The following is a 16,842-nucleotide window of genomic DNA, read 5'->3' on the forward strand; positions in this document are numbered from 1 at the left end:
TACCCTCAAAAAACTAGGTCACTGCCTACATTATTTGTAAAAGCATATCAAATCAGCTCTGAAAGCCAGAAATCTAGGAATTATCCTTGATATCTCCCTCTTTGTCAGTTACGGTATTCAGTATCACCATATTAAGTGCCTATTGCTGTGCAACAAATTAGTAATTTAAAACAATAACCATTTGTTATCTCTCACAGTTTCTATGGTTCAAGAATTCAGATATGACTTGCTGGGCACTTCTGGCTTAGAGTCTCTCTTAAGAATATAGTCAGATTTCTGCCAAGGCTGCACTGATCTGAAGGCTTGACAGAAACACCCACTTTGAGGTCGGCTCCTGATTGCTGATGTGAAGCCCTAATTCTCCTCCACCTGAACCTCTTCAAAGGGCTGTTGAGTGTACTCAGGACATGGCTGCTGGCTTTCCCCAGAATAAGTGATTTAAGACACCAAAGCAGAAGTTGCAATGCCTTTTATGATCTAACCTTGGTAGTCATGCATTGTCACTTTTGTAACATTCTATTGGTCACACCGGTCAATCTGATTTACTATGGAACTAGCTTATACAAGAGCATGAATACCAGGAGGTGAGGTTCATTGAGAAACATCTTGGAGGTGGCTACAACAGTCATTATCTTCTTTATTTTAAATGACAAATAGCTCTCAACTCTGCTACCCTTATTGTCCAAGGGACCATCATTAGCTCTTGTCTAATATCCCATATCTTCTCTGGACCCTCTCTGTATATCTTCTCCTCACCATCAACCAGAGTGATTTTTTTCTAAAGGTAAATCTGATCATGTCAGTCCTCTGCTTTAAATTATTAGTATTATAAATACTTGTGATTTATAAGTATTATAAAGATTATATTACATAAAATAATCAGTAGTGTAAATACTTTCTAGTAGTTTTAAGAAAAGATCTAAAACCTCTGAAAGGCATATTGAGTCCTCCATAATCTGGCTCTAGTTCCCTCTGTTCCTTCCTCTACTTACCATGCTGTTGCCTCACTAGTCCCCGTTCAGTTACTCTAACGCTTAGACACAGTCAGCACTAGAGCTTCTTCCCAGAATACTCTACCCGCTCCTTCCATTTCTTACTTGAATAACTCCTAGTCATCCTTAGATACCCAGTTTAAATGCTATTTTCTTAAAGTTCTTTTTTTTTTCAATCCCCAAAGTAAAATTAGACCTCACTGTTATTCTGTCTCATAGCATATGATACCTTTCTACCATATTTCTTATGTTAGTACATAACTGCTTCGGTATTTAGGTAACTACTTGAGTACCATCTCTTCTACTAAAGTTCTGTGGGATTCGAAACCACATCTTTTTGCATCCCTTAGGGAAGTACCTAACTCACAGTAAGTCAGTGCATACTTTTGAATAGTTTTGAATAAATGGATGCATGGATGGATAGATGAATGGGTGGATAGATGAATGGGTGGATGGATGGATGGTTAGGGTGACAGAGTACCTAAAAGTGCAGATGAGCAGAGAGTTTTTTATCTTGGGACATAGCCAAGAAAAACAGGGTGGTAGATTTAGCTGGCCATACCTTTTCCCAAGATGACTGGTTCCAGAACTTCTTTTCTGGTTGTGTCTGTAGCTGGTGAGTGGCAAAGAGGGTAGGGGGATTGCACTCTGGCCAATAGGTGTAATCTGTAAAGCAACTTGTACCAAGCCTCACATAGTAGGTGTTTAATATATCGTTGTTATGGAAGGAAGCCAGTGCGTGTGTGCAAAAGACTGAGCATTCTGCAGATGCATTTTGCCCTATACGTAATGGCTAGTTATCAGAATCAATTCTAATTTAATAAATTATATAAACACGTGTGACATTCTCGCATTTTGTTTAATTACAGAAGTCCCTAGAGTAGGCAGGAAATCTTTAAACCTGAAAAGGCTTTATCTAATCAGAAGCAACCTAGATTCCATGTTAGTTTAATGCTCTACAGAATAAAATGGCAACGATAGAAGTATTTTCAACTAGGGCCATAACATAAACTCTTAAAAAAAAATTGCTTCAAGCTTTCAAAAAAATGAGGGCATGAAATATTTTTAGTTGTCTTTATTCTTTATTTCAGCCCCAGTTTTTAATTCCATGTACTAACTTGGTAACTTTATAGTTTCTTAGAAACACATAAGGAACAGCAACTTCAAAGCTGTAAAGCCTTCCTGAAAAGATCTATACAAAGATGAACACTACATACAGTAAAAGGGTTTGGTATATTTGTCAGTTTCATGTGTGATGGGAAAAAACTCTGTGAACCTGAAATACACAAAATATGTTAAAGACCACTTATTTTGGTGTGGGCCTTTAATTTTTGAATCTTTTGTCAACTTTTTCTCCAGTATACATGAATAATTGGTCACATGCTGAAGCCTCTCTCTAGTTGCTTAAACCAAATGCCAATGGGTCTTTTCTTCAGTATTTAGCAGATACAGAATGGTATTTGGCTCTATAAAGCAATTTTTTGGTGGGAAATGACCAACAAGTTTAATTTCTCTCAACAGGGAATCATTCTGCCTCACTTTCTGGGAAGGAAAACAATAAGAAAAAAAGCAGTTGTGAACTGGACTCTCTTAATGGTAACTGGAGGACACAAAATTTTAACTTCAATTTTATTGTGCTTTGTAATAATAATCCTTTGTATTTATGAAACTTGGTACAGTTCATGTTGTACTTCCATGTCTACTAAATATGTTTTGTGTTTGCTTATACAGGATTCTTTCTTGTTAAAAAAGAGTGTCTCTGTGTTTCTTGTACTGAACACATTAGCTTAAATCTTTTCACCACCTACTTTTCTAATGAGAACCACAGAACTTCTCTGATGAGAAACACATTTATTGGCTCTGTGCCATGAATAAATGTGCTCAGCCCTATTCAGAATTGACACACACACACACAGACACTCACATACACACACGCTTAAGAAAAAAAAATTGTGCGTGATCCAAAATCCAGTACAAGGAGAAGACAAGTAACACAAGGGAAATGGGATAAGACGTGAAAGAACTGATAAAATAAAGATGCCAAAGAAGTTCTGAGCAGGATAGAAATGATCATTTGGGATTCTTGAATAGCTATTATCCACTAGATACTTTGCACTTTTATGTACTAGATTTGAATCTTTACCACTATTCTGTAAGACAACTGTTATTTCCATTTTGCCAATGAGTGAAAAAGACCCTCAAAGCGCTTCAGTTCACAGTCTTAAGATCAAAATAAATAAATGGAAGATCTAGAATCTAAAAATGGTCTACGGCCTAGGTATTTAGTTATTACGGAAAAACTTCACGGAGAAGTGTCCTTTGAACTAAGCTGAGCCTTGATGAATAAGTAAGACTTTGAACAGGCAAAGAAAAGAGCAGAGGAAACCCACTACCCAAGCACAGGTGTAAATCAGACCACAGGCAGCAGGAATGGATATCTGTAGAGGGAGTGAACTCACGCACAAAGGTGGGCTCTCAGCACAGGGCTGAGAGTCGATGGAGGAACATGAATGCTAATATACAACCGAGAGGTGATGCCTGGAATAAGGTAAAAAGGAAGACTGGGCACTAAGTGCTAAGGAAGTTAAGGAAGTGGGGGCATGAACCAGCTTTCAGGAGGAGAAGGGGAGATGGGGGTGTATAATACATCATGTCCCTATGTAAACTGAGTTTGAAAAATTCCTGTGTGTCTGTTTCTGTCTTATACTGAAAAATATTCTGGTACCTGACTTCTGCTTGTAAGAGACTGAAAGTGGTCACCAGTGTCTTTACTACCCTCATCTCCAGGACATGTGATTTCTTTTTCCGTTTCCCCTGGCACTTAGATAAAACCAATGACAACGTTCTGACCAGTGGAGTTTGAATGGAAGTGATGAGCAGCGCTACCAGGCCTGGCTCAGCAAAGCCTCCGAAGTCTAATCCTAGCGTTTTCGCTTCAACCACTGGATGAATGAGGAGAACTGCAAAGACCTACAGGAGAGACAAGACAAAAGATCTTGGGTGCCTGAGAGACTGCGTAGAGCAGAGACCATCCACTGACCTACACGTCAATGTCAAGTAAGAAACAAACTTTTTTTTTAAAGTAGTTCATTGGAATTTGGGGATTATTTGTTAATGCAGTGATCTCACCCTGATATCCCTTGCTGAATAATTCGTTGCAACAGTTACTATCTCTGACTTGGACCCTGATTGTCCATTGCTATTCCCCAAAGACTGAACAGTGTTGGAGAAATGATGCGGCCCTGCTGAATAATGCTTCAACAAGGCTCCCAGTGTTCCCATGGAATCCTTCTGTGGCTCCTGGTCATGAATTCTTTTCATTCCTTTCATGGCCTGTTTTAAAGATTCATCCTTCTCCTTAGGATCTTCCTGCTCCTACTCTCAGCAGACGAATGAGCCATCTCATGTTTAGTTAAGCACTTATTCAAGAATCATGTCCATTTTTTTATTGTTCTTTTCTTACTAATTTAAGTAATTCTTTATGTATTAGAGATATAAGACTGTTATGATATAAGATATAAAATGGCTAAAATTGAAGACTGACTATACCAAAAGTTGGCTAAGGTATGGAAAGACTGCAATTCTCATATACTCTTGGTGGGAATGTAGAATGGTACAACCACTGTGTAAAACTGCTTAGCAGTTTTTTTTTTTTAAAGTTCAGCATTCATCTATCATATAAGTCAACCATTCTCACTCTAGGTAGTTACCCAAGGGTCAAAGAGGAAATCCCTGGTACCATTATGGCCAGAAGAGTCTTCCATTGAGGATATTCTGTGGTTTGTGGTAGGGAACAAAATGTAAACTCTTTTCTCTATTTTCCCCTTGAAATCTTTAGTAAAGTCTATGTCAGTCACTAGTTTTGCGTGTAAGTTGTTTTTTATGAAAAGACTTCTGATAGTTGGGTTAGATTAGCAACATCTATTGATTTCTCACCTTGGTCCAAATACCACATTATGCACATTACATGGTGTCTTCTTCAAATCTTACAATCACCTTGAATAGTAATTATTATTCCCCTTTTAGAGATTAAAAAAAAATGTACCCTACCCTAAAACCAAAATGAAACAAATACCAACAACAAAAACTTGCTAAGAACAACATGCTGGAAGATCCCCAAACTTGCCATCCACTCTCCAATTAAAGGTAAAGCTGCTTATTTTTATCTTTACTTGGAACTTTGATCTTATTTTTATCTTAAAGTTTGACCTGTCAGTCTCAAGAGAAGTATTAATGAGTACTAAGTACAGGCTAGGCTTGAGGCAAAAAAAAAAAAAAAAAAAAGTGGAGGGAATGTAGAAATGAGACATGGTGTCTATATTTAATGCTTTAAAGAAGATGGAGAAGAGAAAAGATATTCCCTGTGGCATCTATAATGAAGGTCAAGACAGAGTCCAAAGAAACACAGGGGAAGGGTGTTGTGGTGTGAGAGAACGGAATCTTTCCAGAGGAAGTGACATGAGCTGAGTCTTCAAAGTTGTGCAGATGTGGAAGAAAGGGGGGGGAAAGGGGCACAGAGCCGCTTCTGGCGGGGGTGCAAAGACACTGAAATGAGGAACTGCAGACTCATCAGGGGATAGACGCGGTTTAGGATGCCGGGAGCCTGCAGCAGAGATGGACGCCCGGGGCACAAGGAGGAACTGGGGAAGGGCAACAGAGGTGCGAGCGCCTGAAGTTAAACTATTCCCCTGCCTGGCAACCAGCTGGACCCCAAATTGGACTCGGTCTCCTGCACTCTCCCCACAGGGATTTTCCAAACATTTTCTCTCGTCTTAGATGTCATGGAATATGAAATTCAGTACTCTGATTTTCATTTCTTTTTAATATGCTTATGCTCATTTTAAACCAGAGAACAGATGACTTCCATGGGGCAGGACTTCTTATGTGGACAAGGATTGGTAACATCACCTGATCTGGTCCACAATTTTGCAGATTGTTTTAATGTGATTTTGGTCACCTCCACGGGTGAGCAGGCCCTAGAGGACCACTCACACTGAAAATACTTCACCACTGAACCAACAAGTTAAATGACAGTTTGTTCACTGATAAGACAGGACTGCTGCTCCACGGGCCAGAACACCAGACCCGGGCATGCTGAATATGGGGACTATCACTTAGTGAAGAACTAGTCCACATGGCAGTGGGCACTTCCTTGTATTATTGAGGTTAGTTGTTAGCACAGCTCTGTAACGTAGTTCTAATTTTATAGATAAGGAATTCAAATAAGAAACACTAAATGATCTATCTGGATGTCATAGCTAATCAGTTTTGGAGCTAAGATTCAAATCAAAGATGCTTTGATTTCTAACCCATGCAATGGGCAGAGTGCTGGCTGGGAAAAAAATGATGATAATTTAATTCAAATAATTACAATTTATTGGATGCTTACTTTGTGTCGAATACTTTCACATGCATTGTCTTACGTATAACAGCTCTATTGAATGAGAAATTATTTCCATTTTAGCCATGAGGAAGCTGATGTTCAGAAATTTTAAATAACTTGTCTAACCTTCAAACCTGGTTAATTGGTGGGGCAGACATTCAAACCAGGTCTCTCTGCCCATAAAGTGCTTTTTACTGCTAGTCAAATAATGGTAAGAATACTTAATGAATGAGAGTCAGAATGTAGAGAATTTGCTAGTTGACGGAATATTCCATCTGGGGTGTGGTAGAGGATAGAAAACCACTGACGTTCTCCTGGTAGGGACCGACTGTGTGTCTTCTAACTCTATGCAATCTGAGTATTTTATACTGTTATTTTTTTGTCTTTACTAATAATCCTTATTGGTCACAGAAAACTTTTGTCACTAGCTTTATTCATGATAGAGAGTATACATTATAATTTTCAGTTTATGTTGTCTCACCTTTTTCTGAGGATGAATTTTAGGAATTTGAAAAAGAAATGAAGTACCTCAAATCTGAGAAAAAAGCATTATTACTTTTTGATAACATACTTAAAGCGATTGGTAGTGTATCTGATTAACTTTTGGATCAGTGAAATTAGAGTTTAGTCTGCAAAATGGGTATATGTATTGTGAACGAAAAATACTGCAACCGTATTAGTAAACGAAGAATGCTGAAACCAAGTCATCAGTGGCTGCCACCACCCCTCAGCGAGGACAGGCCTGCAGCCCGGCCTCTGCAGCCACTCACAATGGTGCACTCTGAGCAGACTCAGAATAAGAAAGGACAGGATACTGGCCCTAGATAGCTAAGTCCTTGTCAAAGGAATGAATTCAGTGAGCCCAAATGTTTGCTTCCTCCCATACATAGAAAAGCACTAAATTCTTTAACTTGAGATGCCTGGCTTTCTTTAGATAACAAGCAATCTTTTATTGTTCCAACTACCTGTCTTTGTTGTAAAGCTCTTATATATCCTAGCTCCTCCCCTACCTCTTTGGAGCAGTCCCTCAGAGCGATCTGAGAGGCTGTCATCCTGGCTCGAGTCCTCCCGCCAAATAAAACATAACTCTTAACTTTAAGGCTGCGCATTTATTTCAGTTGACAGTATGATAGTTACACAAATTTAAACCCTTTAAACACTTGGGACTAGATCAACAAACTTAACAGACATTCCTTTCTAGTATCTAGACTAACAATCTTATCAGGGCAGTGTTTTATTTTGTTTTGTTTTGTTTCTATAAAGATTATCTTTGAAAAAACAAGATTTGAATGGACTTTCTTTGAAGTTAGTGTCCTTGTGGCACCTTTGAAATAAACCTAGACCTTTGCTCAAAATCAATGCATCTGAGAACTTTCCTCTAATATTCCTTTGTCTCTTGAACCTGGACTCCTTGAGGAAAGGTTTGTTCTTTTCCACTCTAGCCTCGCTGGCTAGTAGGAGGTTGGGTATGAGTGAGCATGATTTCTAAATGTCAGTTAAATAAATGAATATTTGAATGAATTTACCAACAGTGGACTTTGTTTTATTTTTACATTGCTTACTTTTTGGGAAAGATATCCCAAGTGAGCTTTCTCATCCATTAATTTTTATTCCTTTGCAAAAACTGTCCTTTGGGACCCCCTCGCCAGACCTCTCAGGTGGGTTCTATCCTGTGGCTTGGCGCTATCTAGGCTCTGGTATTTCCTCATGAGTCTGGGCCACTACCCCCTGCCCCATCAATTCACGTCACATCTGAGGATAGTTTCCAAACCTCCTTCTACTATGCATAATTTTTCCCCCTTAAACTTGAAAGGGATGGTGAAAATTTAGGTGACGTAGAATATTTAAAACAAAAGAGAAGTAGTTGAAGATTAAGGAAAGGTCACTACAGTTAAAGAAGAGTCTGACTCATTAAAAAACAACAACAAACCAACCACACACATTAACTGATAAAAAACAAATCAGAAGAAAAATCATGAGAACATTTTGGGTGTCTTGCTGAGGCAATACCAAAGCTACAAGTGATGAAAATGGGAAGTTAAGCAGAAAAGGCTATTTATGTGGTGAGGAGATTTGCATGACTTTCAGAGACGTCTATGCCTGACTTCACCCTTGCTGCTGGCTAAGTGACTTTTCTGTGTATATGACCCTCATTTTAAAAATAAGGATATTGGACCAAATGGCATAAAAGATCCTTTCCAATTCTAACATTTTATAGTGGGCTAGAATTTTCTAGCGAATTAACTTGCTTCTTACATTTTAAGTCTCATATTCGAATTTAGTCTCATATACTTGGATTGCTCTTTATATTTTCCTCATCATTTAACCCACATGTATTGAGCAGCTGCCTGAACAGTGTTTTAGGCAGTGGGCATACAAGATGGGTAAGATGAAATCACTGCCACCTATCACTTCACAGGCTAGGTGACCGCAACTTTAAAACAGCAACAAGGCAGCAGAAGCAATGGCTACGAGAGGGCGGCAGGGATGGAGACGAAGCGAAAAGGATGAGAGCAAGAGAAAACATTTAATAATTTCCTGAGATACAAAGAAAGCCACCGCTTTAGAAAAATCAGTAAAAATTGGCTATGATTTTTACTTTTATTTCTTTGTTTTAGGAGGTTGGTTAGTGCTGACTGTATGACTACTATGGCTGCTTAGAAGGTTAATGAGGGGTTCACTGGATGTTCCACATCGCCTACAAAGGGGATGGTTGATTTTTAGGTTTATTGGTGTTGTCACTACCTAGCCTGGCCTCTGGATTTGTGTTAAGTGCACAGTAGCTGCTTAGAGATCTTGGAGGTTTGCTCAGGGATTCCTCACAGAGCTTGATGCTAACGTGGAAATTCAAACTGCAGATGACAACCCTGAGAATAGAAGAGCCTTGAATTGGTTGTGGCCCTGTAAGTGGGCATAAGCGTGTGAAGCAGGTGGGCACATGACAGTAGGCAGTGGTGGTTAGCAGTTAATCAGAAAGAGCATACTGCACCCCTAGATCTTCAAATTCTTCTTTCTCTTCTCTCTGTCCACCACCACGCTTTGAACTATATGCCTGAAAACAGCACTGGCAGCCTGAGTCTCAGTTTGAGACCTCTGGTGGCCAAGAGACGCCTCCCCCGCACTGTGACTTTTGACCTCCGGTGCCTGGTCCAGTGCCTGGCACACTGTAGAACCCCACTCAGAGAGACGTTTTTGTTGCCACTGTTGTTGTTGCTTATTTGTTTTCATCCCCCCTTGTTGGAAAAATATATTTAAGTTGGTTAAATGTTAAATATTATTAGGATGATTATTTAAAACAGTGCTGGGGATTTAAAGCCAAATATATGTAATTAGTTTCTTGATGTCGGCATGCTCAGTTTGTGTACCTATGTGCATTTTTCTGTATGAATTTTTTAATGTATTTCTGTATTCTACATGTACTATTTTAATTCAGAAATGTGAAAACTATGGTTACCATGGGAGAAAGGTGGGGAGGGTTAGATGGGGAGTTTGGGGCTGATGGATACACATTACTGTATGTGAAGTGGATAAGCAGCAAAGACCTACTGTGTAGCACAGGGAATGATATTTAATTTCCTGTAATGAGCCATAATGGAAAAGACACTGAGTATCTATGTGTGTGAGTGTGTCTCTGTGTGTGTGTGTGTGTGTGTGTGTGTGTGTTTGTGTATACGTATAACTGAATCACTGCTGTATACTTGAAACTAACATTGTAAATCAACTACACTTCAATAAAAAATAGAAAGCAGATGCACAGATACAGAGAACACACTAGCGTGGGGCAGAAGGGGGCAAAAAAGGGTCAGGGAGTGAGAGATAGAAACTATTGGGTGTAAGACAGGCTCAAGGATGTGTTGTACAACCTGGGGAATATAGCTGATACTTTGTAATAGCTGTAAATGGAAAGTACCCTTTAAATATTTGATACAATTTTTAAAATTTAAATAAAGGAAAATTTTTAATAAATAAATTAAAAAAAAAATAATTGGTCATTTTCTCCTTGTGTCCATGTTACTATTTCAATGGCTCATAGTAGGTTTCTATCAGAGTTTGTTGAGTTGTGGGTCAACCTAAAGTACCCAGAACCAAGCCATCTATCTAATGAGGAGCCATAGAAAAATCCCATTTTTGGGTCACGTCTCAGTTTCTGACTTTATCTATCAGATTTAGCTCTTTAGATGTACTTAGAGCTCTCAGAAAAGAGGCATATTCTAAATTTAGTCTCTCTGGTTGAACATTAAAGCATTGGAGTAGAAAAGTGATAATAGCAAAAAGGGTTAATTAAATTCTGTGTACATTAGACAACACAGCTGCTTGCCATTCAGTGACCAGCATCAGAGGTTCTTGAGAAATATGTTCCATGGAAATTCCCACTTACACTTGCTCAAGTGGGTTGATGAGACTTAGGTAAGCAAGTTGCAACACTGGGGAAAAAAAGGAGGCAAGTACCAACGAAGAAATAAAACTCAAGTGCTTGCTGGCTTGCCAGATAGCCATGGGAAAATCAGGGCAGGATCAGAGCTTTCTGGCAAGTAGCCCCTGTATTCATTTCCTTGTCTTTCTTTGACTAGAGTATAGCACAAATTTTGGCATGGACCTATTGCCTTCGCAGACCATTGTATTTAGTTCAGATGTACCTCTGATCAGTTCAGGTTATCCTCATGCTAGTCCTGTGTTGAATTGCTACTGAGCACCCATTGAAGGAGAGCCGACTCTTAAAAGATGGGGATCCAGCAAGCTGTGAGGAAAGGGTGCAAGAGTCAGTCTGGAAACATCTGTAGGAGTAACCAGATGTTTTAGAGGAGAATCGCAGGCCGAGTGAGTGACAGAAAAAGGTAAAAGAATGGATGACTCACCTCTGAGCAAATGAGAACATGAACGCTCATGGGTTTTCCCTTTTAAAAACACTGTGGCTGAATTGAGTGTCTAAAATCATCTCCCTCATGCCCTGCATTTTTTGAAATCTTTCTTTTTTTTTTTGGACTAAATTTCTTGATTCATGGGTCCTACTCAAGGATGACCATCTTTGTATAGCAAATTTCTGGCACCTGGTTTGGAAGAATCAGAGCAAGGCCATCCCTCTATGTAGGCTGGATGCTGCAGTGGTGTGATTTCAAGGGCACCAGAAAAGCCTTCACTGACATTTCTTCCTCCCCGTAAGTTTATAATCTCACCATGAAGGATTCCTTCTTTCATCAAAATTAATCTATATCTCAAACTTGGTTTTAAAATGCAAATCCTGATACAAGGATTAAAAACTAAAGTTCTGTCTGAATATGTTAGGTAGCAAATAAAGGGCCTTGAAAAAAGCTAGAGTGACATGTGTCATTGTTTCTTGAGAATGCAGCTCATTGGGGTCTTCCCGGATCCCAGATTTTGAAATTCTATCAACGAGCAGAAAAAGAAAGTCACTTGAGGTAGACAGGAAGAAGTAAAAAGGGAGGTAAGGGTACAGAAAGTGAAGGAAGTGAGTAGAGAAGACCAAATTTTGGATTTTTGAACTGATTATTTGACCTTTTTGAGCCTCAGTTTCTTCATCTGTAAAATGGAACCAATAATATTTTTCAGAGATTATTGGTCAATGATCAGAAGAGACTCTTTCCTTTGCCAGGCTAATTAACTGACTCATTAATTCACTCTTTTTATGAAACAGTGTAAAATTTGTAATTTCAAGAGATGTATATCATCAAAAGAGTCTTTTCAGATATTTCCTGTTTCTTTCTTGGCCCTCCTCTGGCTAGAAGTCTTTATTTTTTTTCAAAGGCATATTGAAAGGATACTCTTCCTGACTTAGGTTAGAGACTGGGGACTGAAAGATGTCTGCCAAGTTCACAGTTCATGGAAAAAACTTGATCAGTAATTTGAAAAGACAAGATAATTTCATGCATTTATTTTCTTTCCTTGTTATTTAAGTAATTTGGGGGGGAAGGGTTTGTAAAATTAATTAATTTATTTTTATTGAAGTATAGTTGATTTACAATGTTGTGATAGTTTCAGGTGTACAGCATAGTGAGTCAGTTATACATATACATATATATATTCTTTTTCAGATTCTTTTCCATTATAGGTTATTACAAGGTATTGAATATAGTTTCCTGTGCTGTACAGTATACCCTTGTGTGTTTATCTATTTTATACATAGTGGTGTGTATATATTAATCCCAAACTCCTAATTTATCTCTCTCCCCTACCCCTTTTCCCTTTGGTAACCATAGTTTGTTTTCTATGTCTGTGAGTCTATTTCTGGTTTGTAAATAAGTTCATTTGTATCTTTTTTTTCAGATTCCACATATAAGTGATATCATATGATATTTGTGTTTCTCTGTCTGACTTACTTCACTTAATATGATAATCTCTAGGTCTATCCATGTTGCTTCAGATGGCATTATTTCATTTTTAGGGCTGTGTAGTACTTCACTGTGGTGTATATACATATGTATATATACAACACCATATCTTTATCCATTCATCTGTTGATGGACATATAGGTTGCTTCTGTATCTTGGATATTGTAAATAGTGTTGTTATGAACATTGGGGTGCATGTATCTTTTTGAGTTAGAGTTTCCTCTGGATATATGCCCAGGAGCGTGATTGCTGGATCATATGGTAACTCTATTTTTAGTTTTTAAAGGACTCTTCATACTGTTTTCCATAGTGGCTGTACCAATTTACATTACCACCAATGGTGTAGGAAGATCCCCTTTCCTCCACACCCTCTCCTGCATTTATTATTTCTGGAGCTTTTGATGATGGCCATTCTGACTGGTGTGAGGTGATACCTCATTGTAGCTTTGATTTGCATTTCTCTAATAAATAGTGATGTGGAGCATCTTTTCATGTGCCTGTTGGCCATATGGATGTCTTCTTTGGAGAAATGTCTTATTTAGGTCTTCCGCCCATTTTTTGATTTTTTTTTTTTATATTGAGTTACATGAGCTGTCTGTATAGTTTGGAAATTAAGCCCTTGTTGGTTGCATCAATTGCAAATATTTTCTTCCAGTCTGTAGATTTTTAAAAAATTTTGTTTACAGTTTTCTTTGCCATGCAAAATCTTGTAAGTTTGATTAGGTTCAATTTGTTTATTTTTGCTTTTACTTTTTTTGCCTTGAGAGACAAGAAAATATTACTGCAATTTATGTCTGAGAATGTTTTGCCTATATTCTATTTTATGGTTTTACATCATGTCATACATGTAAGTTTTTAAGCCATTTTGAGTTTATTTTTGTACATGGCATGAGGGAGTGTCCGAACTTCATTGATTTTTATGTGGCTGTCCAGCTTTCCCAACACCACTTACTGAAGAGACTGTCTTTTATCCATTGTATATTCTTGCCTCCTTTGTCAAAGATGAATTGACCATAGGTGTGTGGGTTCATTTCTGGGCTCTCTATTCTGTTCCATTGAACTCTATGTCTGTTTTGTGCCAATAGCACACTATGTTAATTACTGTCACTTTGTAGTATTATCTAAACTCTGACTCCTCATCTGTTTTAATATTGACAATAGCCATGTTATTTACTTTTCCCAGTGAAATCTGAATGCAAGTGACATTTGGTTGCTTCTGAACAGAAATTTTAAGAGTGGTGTTCAATTTGCCCCCTCTTTTTCCATGCCAAAGTAATTGTTTAAGATTAAACCCTTATCAGTGTGGATCCCTGAGCATGTGCAGTGCTGACCTGCACTGGAAATATGCATTAAAAAGATAAATAAGTCAGATGTGAAGCTGTTGAGATTCAGAGGCTGGTTGTTACTGCAGCATAATGTAGCCTCTTGTAATAAAATACAATCACATTATAGATCCTTAGATTTTATCTTCCCGGATTGAAAAAGTTCGTTTCTAATGATAGTCTTCAAGTCAGTGCAAATACATGCCATATGTTGGTTATAAAATCTTCTTATACTCACGGCTGCTGAAATCCTGGCTTGAATCCCTTGACTTTCCATCACCACCAGCAGAACCAGCATTACCAATCATGTACTTAACAGTAAATTACAGACTCTTTAAGGGACAAAATAACTTATCTTTCCCTTTCCAACAATCTTATTTCAGAAATGAGAAAACTCAGATTTTCCAAAGATAAGAAATTTATCAGGGAGCATCCAAGTGGGTTTCTTTTTAATTTTAACTTGTAATACTTTTCTAGATCTTTGTACTTGGTAACTCACTCCATTCATTTATTCAGTGGTTGGTTGTTTTTTGTTTGTTTGTTTGTTTTGGTTTTTTGCATAAAATGATTTATCTGGGATTTGCTTTAAAATAATCCGGCAGGGAATTCAGTTTTTTAAGTTAAATTTAAAAAGTGATTATTTGCTGGTTAGTGGAAGAACCAAGATTCGTCTTAATGTTTTTACTAAAGATCAGTGCTATTTCTAAGTGTTTTCGTTTTCTGGGGCTGCCATAACAAAATACTGGGTGACAAACAGAAATTCATTCTGTCATAGTTCTGGAGGCTGGAAGTCCTCCTGCTGTTGGAAGGACTGGTTTCTTTTGAAGTCTTTCTCCTTGGTGTGCAGATGGGGATTTTTGTGTGTCCTCACACGGTCTTTCCTCTGTGTACTGCACCACTAGGGTCTCTTTATGCGTTTAAATTTTCTTATAAGGACACCAGTCAGATTGGATTGTGACCCACCCTCCCTCACAGCCCCTTTTTACCTTAATCAACTCTTTAAAGGTCCTACCTCCAAATACAGTCCCATTTTGAGGTCCTGGGGGTGGCAGCTTCAACATATCAGTTGTGGGGTAGGGACATAACACTGAGATATGACAAATTGAAAGCATTTTACACTAAAACATAGAGTTAGAATCCCATTGTGGCCTTCAGCAGCAGTGATGTTCATGGAGTATGAAGTAGTAGAGTTTGCAATAAAATATCTACAAGACTTTAATATTATTTGTCCATTTTACAAAAGATACTTAGACTATACCCAGCTTGGTGTAGCTGATGGCTGAGATCCTTGTGCTGAGCCATCCCCGTGGTAAAAGATTGACCACACCTCTTAACAGGGATTCTCCTGGCTGCCAGATTGAAGCAATTGCATGGAATAGTCTCATTCCCACTAAGGATAATCATAATGCCTGCTTTGCTCTCTCTCTTCTTCCCTCCCCTCCCTTTTCTTTTCTTCTGTAGAGCGCCTGTGAGTACACTGCCAGTTTGTTTCCTATGCTAGAAACTGAGGTTTGGTAAACCCTAACCCTGCAGGGGGCTCACATCTAGGAGAGGAGACAGACAGATAATTGCACAATTATAGTAGACTGTAATATGTGTCATGCTCTAGACTCTGTAAAAGCATGAAGGAGAATTTTCTAAATGACAATTTGGAGTGAGTGAAGAATCTTAAACCTTACATTTCTATACGTCTTTTTTTTTTTCTTTCAAAGGGTATTCTGCCATTACATCCCAGGAGATAGAGCGTGTTAAGGCAAAACTGCAACACATGGAGCTAATGTTCTTATAAACTGGGAAATATGCTGCAAAAGAAGGCTGCCCCTTTCCCATCACCCCTTGGGGAGACTTTGCACTAATCCCAAAGATGCTGCCTTTCATTAAAGCATTTTGGAATTTATATTTGGTCAGACTGTAAATTCTTCTAGAGCAGAACAAAGATTAATTTAACATGCGGTGCTGCATGATTAAGGTTTATAGAACAAGTAAATTTATCCAGAGGCAGTGGCACAGTTTAAATATCATGATTGGTGGATAATACTCTTTCCTGGGTGTTTTGAGTGTCTAGAAGGTTAAGACATCCAGATTCAACAAAATCGTGATCAGACTATGTTCGGCATTCATAGTGAGGCATGGCTGTACAGCAGCAGAACTGGATTTCTTGCAAACCAGCTCTGAAGAAAACCAGAACAAAAGAAGAACAGAAAGCAGGGTCTGATGAATAGTCATGTCATTCTCCAATGTGAAGAGTGCTGGGTGTAATGGAGGAGGAGATTGCTATAGAAAACCATAAGTACTTCCAGAAAAGCAGCTTGTATTAGAGGTGTAATTTCTCCTGAGAACAAAAGCACCATCCCAGGGTTACTCAGACCTATATGAATTTGAATAAGCAAAAATGTCCTACAGCTGCATTTTGGGATTGGAGCTGGAGTGTACCACATTACTCTGCACAGTGTAAGAAAGAATTTGGAGTTCCTAGGAGCAAGCCAGGAGGCCCACCTGGAAGGAGAAGAGAGTGGGAAAGGGAGACAGACAGGCCACTAAGACGAAAGAGCAAGTGACACCGCTGTGTCCTGGTGGCCAAAGGACAAAGGTGGACTGTTTCAAATGGGGTATAGGTTCACACAGATTTGGTCCTTTGCTCCTTTCACTGTTGTTACAACTATGAGAACCATACCTATGTGCTTTTGTTGGTGGATTTTTTTAAGATCAAGGAAAAGATCTGAAATTCTATACCTGAGACGCAGTAGTGTAAATCAGAGGCGTTATGCAAGGAAGATGGACCAATCCTTAAATATAAG

The 16,842-nt window shown here is 38.5% G+C and overlaps 1 long non-coding RNA gene across 21 annotated transcripts in view; it reads left to right on the forward strand.

The window, feature by feature from the left end:
• Positions 1–16,842, forward strand: part of LOC105098005 (uncharacterized) — a 230,439-nt gene that overhangs the window by 40,882 nt on the left and 172,715 nt on the right. For 17 of the 21 annotated variants that reach the window (XR_010383463.1, XR_010383459.1, XR_010383451.1 and 14 more), the window contains 2 exons: positions 2,514–2,588; positions 3,818–4,049. This is a non-coding gene — a long non-coding RNA (uncharacterized LOC105098005). The other 4 variants (XR_010383455.1, XR_010383454.1, XR_010383456.1 and 1 more) reach the window with 4 other exon arrangements.

Source organism: Camelus dromedarius, chromosome 12 (assembly GCF_036321535.1).
Source record: "Camelus dromedarius isolate mCamDro1 chromosome 12, mCamDro1.pat, whole genome shotgun sequence".
NCBI lineage: Eukaryota > Metazoa > Chordata > Mammalia > Artiodactyla > Camelidae > Camelus > Camelus dromedarius.